The following is a 6,206-nucleotide window of genomic DNA, read 5'->3' on the forward strand; positions in this document are numbered from 1 at the left end:
TCTTACTCCATTTCTTCGGATCTGTGCTTCGTCTCTCAGCTCAAGAGATGTTGCTATATCTCATCCCATGAGTTGATCCTAAGTTGTTCGGTCTTCTCGAAGATCGATTGTTCTAGACTTTTCCTTTCCTCTTCTTGTCATGATTAGCTGAAGTTCTCAGAGCAAGACGACAAGACAATGATGGTGTTCAAATCAACGTTCATTTGAAGTGCACCCTGGATCATGAAGATTATACTAGTTTGCGTTTCCCCTTCACCTTACCCTACGCTTGAATCTCGAGACGAGATTCTTGTTTAGTGGGGGTGAGTTGTCACATCCCTAGCTTCAGGCATTGCTCTAGGTTAGCCTCATGTGAGCATCATGTTTAAATTCAAATGAAATTGAATTGAGGAATATTGGAAGCCTCAAAACCCTAAATAAAAGAGGGGCAAAAACCCCTAAAATCTCATTCATTGTTCCAAAATGCTCCTCTTAGATGTTTAATATTTTTGGCAAGGGTTTTGATCCAAACCAAAAATAATGAACATTTTAAAAGGATTTATTTTTGGGACTTTGAATTTAAATCATTAGCTATTTGAATTTGAATTATATTCATATAATTAGAATATAATTTCAAATACCCCTGAAATATTTTATGAGCTTTTTGGAAAAGTCCATCTAGCAACATAAATTATTCAGAGGATATTTGGCACTGTTTTGAATTTGTTTAAATTTGAAAACAGTGGCAAAAGAATTAAATAAAAAGGGAAACAGAACAGAAAAATTTAAAAAAAAAGAACATTACTCACCAGGGCCACTTACCTGCGCGGCCAGCCCACCTGGCAGCCCACTGGCCGGCCCAGCACTGTGCTGGCCCGTGCCAGCCACCTGCTTCCTCTCGCCAGGCAGGCAGAGAGGAGCACGCCGGTGCGCGCGCGGGCGCCACGCCACCAGGCTGCCTGCCTGCGTCGCCTGGCCACCGCGACGCCTCGCGTCTTCTCCCCGGCGCCGCCCCGACTCCCTGGACCCCCTCGCTCTCTTCCTCTCCCTCGTTCCCCTCCTCTGTCTCGTTCTCTCACGCTCCACCGAACACGCCCACCGCCGCCGTTCGCCGTTGCCGCAACCACCGCCGTCCCGACGATGCCCCGAGCCGCTCCCGAGCTCCTGTGCCTCGTCACCAACCCCCTCACCAAGCCACACGACCGAAAGAGCCCCGGAGCGCCGCCCCGATGTTTTCCCCCTCGTCGGCTACCGTGGATCGCCGTCGTCAAATTCGTCGCCGCTCGTCCTTCCCCGAGCTCGCCGTCCATCCCACGGTCATCTACGTGAGCTTCTGAACATCCTCCCCCTCTCCGTTCCCTCTCTGGCACGCCGTAGCCGCCTCGCGCCTCTCGCCCGACTGCGCCGCCGCCTGCACTCGTCGCCGGTGATGCTCCGGTGACCATTTGGTCCCGGGCATCGCGTCAACACGCTCCCCGCATCGCGTAGAGGCCGTAGGTGCTAGCGCCACGCCGACTAGGCCATCGCAGCCCCGCGCACGAGCTGGCCGAGCTTCAGCCTCCACCTGGCCTCGCCGCCGGCGAAGCTCCGGCCACTCCCCGGCCAAGCCACCACCATGGCTGGGTGCGGGCGATCACCAGCTGCCCGTAGCTGCCCTCCGCGCAGCAAATGGCGCCCTGTGGGCGAATCCCGCAGCACGCCGCCGCTTTTGTCCTCGCCGGCGGCTAAACGCCGGCGGGTTGACCGCTCCGACCGGCGGTGTTTGACCTCTCTCTCTCTCACTGACATGTGGGCCCAGGCGCCTGCTTAATTAGTATTAGGTTAATTAGTGTTAATTATTTTAGTTAATTAGGTGAGCCACTGACATGCGGGCCCCGCTCGGCTAACTAAGTTAGTTAGGGCTAACTAACCCGGTTAGTTGACTGGGTCACTGACCAGTGGACCCCACTGGTCAGGTTTGACCTGGTCGACGCCTTTGACCCTGCTGACGTCACTATTACGTCATGCTGACGCAGTATTTGTTCTGGAATTTAAATAAATCCTAAAATGATTTATTAATTTCAGAAAATAACTAAAACTTCTAAAATTCATAGAAAATTAACCGTAACTCCAAATTTAATAAATTATATATGAAAAATCATCAGAAAAATTCAAGGAATCCATCTGTACCATTTTCATGCATGTTAGAACAACTTATCACTACTGTTTAGGGCAAATGAAGTGAATGGCATTTGAATAATCACATATGGAGTTTGAATTTGAATCTTGTATTCAAACCAACTTCATTTAATCTGTTGCTAGTTGCATTAGCCCAAAACACATTCATTTTGCCATGTCATGATCATGCATCATATTGTGCATTGCATTGATTGTGTTCTTTTCTGTATTCGCCGGTATTTGTCCCCTCTCGATAGACGTGTACCGATGATGTGATCGTTGACACTGATGAAGACTCAATGTTATCTTCAGAAGTGCCAGGCAAGCAAAACCCCCTTGTTCATTCCGATACAATCCTACTCTCTCGCTCCTGCTCTCTTTTACTGCATTAGGACAACACCGATTCATCTGTTACTTGCTGCGGTAGCTGAACCCTTTATCCTCTGCATGACCTGTCATTCCACAGTAAATAGATGAAACCCACTAGCATGAGTAGGAGTTGCTTGAGCCCTGTTGTGCCTACTCATTCATGCTTGTTTGTCATGCCTGCTACTGCTTAGAGTTGAGTCAGGTCTGATTCATCAGGGATGAATCAGAGGTGTGTGAACATGTCCTACTGTGTGTGAGCTAAGTGTGTGAACACGATTTGGTAAAGGTAGCGGTGAGAGGCCATGTAGGAGTACATGGTGGGTTGTCTCATTGCAGCCGTCCTCAGGAACTGAGTTCTGTGTTTGTGATCCATGATTCAGCTACTACCACGCATTGGGCCCGAAACCAATGGACCCTCTCGGCTTCTTAATCACCCTTGTCCTCTGTCCAGGAGTTGCAAGTAGTTTCTGGTGTTTGTAGTATGCTGGAGGCCGTGCGCAGTGCTGACCGTAGGGGTGGGCTGTGATGCGGTAGGCACGTGGCACGGTGTACCGGGCGCCCGTTTGGTGTCTCGGGAACCCTGTTCACATCGTTTGGGGCTGTGAGCGAAACTCCGGCCGGATCTCCTCATGGATGGAACCCGAATAGGCGATAAACCTGGACTAGAGACTTGAGTGTTTAGGTAGGCCGTGGCCGACACCCACGTTGGGCTTCCGCTTGAAGGTTGCCGAGTACATGTCGTGTAAACGGCGGTAAGTGGTGAGAGCGTGTGTGAAGAAGTACACCCCTGCAGGGTTAACCTAATCTATTCGAATAGCCGTGTCCACGGAAAAGGACCTCTGGGTTGCTTATATCAGTTCATAGACAAGTGAAAGTGGATACCCTAAAATACGCAAGATAAGCGTGAGTGCTATGGATGGCGTTCTCGTAGGGAGACGGGAGCGAATCCATAGTGGTGTATTGATATGGTGAATATGTGGACTCGTGTGCGCCACCTCAAAAGAGTCGCTTGCAGTCGTAGTCTAGGATAGCCACCGAGTCAAAGCTGGCTTGCTGCAGTTAAACCCCACCACCCCTTTGTTGATAATGATGCATATGTAGATAGTTCTGATGTAAGTCTTGCTGGGTACATTTGTACTCACGTTTGCCTATTTTATGTTTTTGCAGAGAGACTTCAGTCTCACTAGTATTTCCGCGTGGTCTTCGACGTTTAGCTTGATACCTCAGCTACGATCTTGTGCCCTCGGCAGGATCTGATAGATAGTTGGGCTTCTCAGCCTTTTTCATTTATAGATGTCTGTACTCAGACATGATAGCTTCCGCTTGTGCTTTGATTGTATGCTCTGAGTGTTGGGTCATGAGACCCATGTTTGTAATATCTCGCTCCTCGGAGCCTATTGAATAAACTACTTGAGTCGTAGAGTCATTTTGTGATGCCATGTTGTATTGCACATATCGAGCATATTGTGTGTATGTTATTGAAATGCTTGGTATGTATGGGATCTGACCATCTAGTTGTTTATCTTTAGTAGCCTCTCTTACCGGGAAATGTCTCCTAGTGTTTCCACTGAGCCATGGTAGCTTGCTACTGCTCCGGAACACTTAGGCTGGCCGGCATGTGTCCTTCTTCGTTCCTGTGTCTGTCCCTTCGGGGAAATGTCACGCGATGAATACCGGAGTCCTGTTAGCCTGCTACAGCCCGGTTCACCGGAGTCCTGCTAGCCCAGTGCTACAGCCTGGATTCACTCGCTGATGACCGACACGTTCGATGCTGGGTCATGGATGCCTGTCCCTGTAAGTTTGTGCCACTTTGGGTTTACGACTAGCCATGTCAGCCCGGGCTCCTTATCATATGGATGCTAGCGACACTGTCATATACGTGTGCCAAAAGGCGCAAACGGTCCCGGGCAAAGGTAAGGCGACACCCGTGGAATACCGTGCGTGAGGCCGCAAAGTGATATGAGGTGTTACATGCTAGATCGATGTGGCATTGAGTCGGGGTCCTGACAAAGGATAAGGGACGAAGACCGGGGTAACATGTCGGATGCGATCATACCAGCACTAAAGCACCGGATCCCATCAGAACTCCGAAGTTAAGCGTGCTTGGGCGAGAGTAGTACTAGGATGGGTGACCTCCTGGGAAGTCCTCGTGTTGCATTCCCTTTTTAATTTTTTTCGCGCCGCTTGCAAAACAAAACGCACGTGTAAGTAATATATTTACCGTGTTTTATTATTTTGCACGAGTGCGGTAAGTCATAGCTGGGTGCTCACGATTCACGGGTCCAGCGTCGGCGTTGTGGCGCGGCAAGCGTGCACTGGTGCGGTTGAGAGGGAGGGGTGGAAACCGCGTTAAACTCGTCTCCGTAGTTGAGAGGGAGCGGCCAAAGCAATGTGCAATCGTCTTTGTAGTGGAGCTGGGAGGGACAAGGATAAGGGACGAAGACCGGGGTAACATGTCGGATGCGATCATACCAGCACTAAAGCACCGGATCCCATCAGAACTCCGAAGTTAAGCGTGCTCGGGCGAGAGTAGTACTAGGATGGGTGACCTCCTGGGAAGTCCTCGTGTTGCATTCCCTTTTTAATTTTTTTTGCGCCGCTTGCAAAACAAAACGCACGTGTAAGTAATATATTTACCGTGTTTTATTATTTTGCACGAGTGCGGTAAGTCATAGCTGGGTGCTCACGATTCACGGGTCCAGCGTCGGCGTTGTGGCGCGGCAAGCGTGCACTGGTGCGGTTGAGAGGGAGGGGTGGAAACCGCGTTAAACTCGTCTCCGTAGTTGAGAGGGAGCGGCCAAAGCAATGTACAATCGTCTTTGTGGTGGAGCTGGGAGGGGCAAGGATAAGGGACGAAGACCGGGGTAACATGTCGGATGCGATCATACCAGCACTAAAGCACCGGATCCCATCAGAACTCCGAAGTTAAGCGTGCTTGGGCGAGAGTAGTACTAGGATGGGTGACCTCCTGGGAAGTCCTCGTGTTGCATTCCCTTTTTAATTTTTTTCGCGCCGCTTGCAAAACAAAACGCACGTGTAAGTAATATATTTACCGTGTTTTATTATTTTGCACGAGTGCGGTAAGTCATAGTTGGGTGCTCACGATTCACGGGTCCAGCGTCGGCGTTGTGGCGCGGCAAGCGTGCACTGGTGCCGTTGAGAGGGAGGGGTGGAAACCGCGTTAAACTCGTCTCCGTAGTTGAGAGGGAGCGGCCAAAGCAATGTGCAATCGTCTTTGTAGTGGAGCTGGGAGGGGCAAGGATAAGGGACGAAGACCGGGGTTACATGTCGGATGCGATCATACCAGCACTAAAGCACCGGATCCCATCAGAACTCCGAAGTTAAGCGTGCTTGGGCGAGAGTAGTACTAGGATGGGTGACCTCCTGGGAAGTCCTCGTGTTGCATTCCCTTTTTAATTTTTTTCGCGCCGCTTGCAAAACAAAACGCACGTGTAAGTAATATATTTACCGTGTTTTATTATTTTGCACGAGTGCGGTAAGTCATAGCTGGGTGCTCACGATTCACGGGTCCAGCGTCGGCGTTGTGGCGCGGCAAGCGTGCACTGGTGCGGTTGAGAGGGAGGGGTGGAAACCGCGTTAAACTCGTCTCCGTAGTTGAGAGGGAGCGGCCAAAGCAATGTGCAATCGTCTTTGTAGTGGAGCTGGGAGGGGCAAGGATAAGGGACGAAGACCGGGGTAAC

At 50.4% G+C, this 6,206-nt stretch overlaps 4 non-coding genes across 4 annotated transcripts; all 4 read left to right on the forward strand.

The window, feature by feature from the left end:
- Positions 1-4,547: 4,547 nt before the first annotated feature.
- LOC123175621 (5S ribosomal RNA) lies at positions 4,548-4,666 on the forward strand. Its single transcript, XR_006488039.1, has one exon. It is a non-coding gene; the product is annotated as a 5S ribosomal RNA (ribosomal RNA).
- Positions 4,667-4,963: 297 nt separating this feature from the next.
- Positions 4,964-5,082, forward strand: LOC123175624 (5S ribosomal RNA). Its single transcript, XR_006488042.1, has one exon. It is a non-coding gene; the product is annotated as a 5S ribosomal RNA (ribosomal RNA).
- A 297-nt stretch (positions 5,083-5,379) lies between these two features.
- Positions 5,380-5,498, forward strand: LOC123175622 (5S ribosomal RNA). The gene has a single exon (XR_006488040.1). It is a non-coding gene; the product is annotated as a 5S ribosomal RNA (ribosomal RNA).
- A 297-nt stretch (positions 5,499-5,795) lies between these two features.
- On the forward strand, positions 5,796-5,914 carry LOC123175623 (5S ribosomal RNA). The gene has a single exon (XR_006488041.1). It is a non-coding gene; the product is annotated as a 5S ribosomal RNA (ribosomal RNA).
- Positions 5,915-6,206: the final 292 nt, after the last annotated feature.

Source organism: Triticum aestivum, unplaced genomic scaffold (genome assembly GCF_018294505.1).
Source record: "Triticum aestivum cultivar Chinese Spring unplaced genomic scaffold, IWGSC CS RefSeq v2.1 scaffold90771, whole genome shotgun sequence".
Classification (NCBI taxonomy): Eukaryota; Viridiplantae; Streptophyta; class Magnoliopsida; order Poales; family Poaceae; genus Triticum; species Triticum aestivum.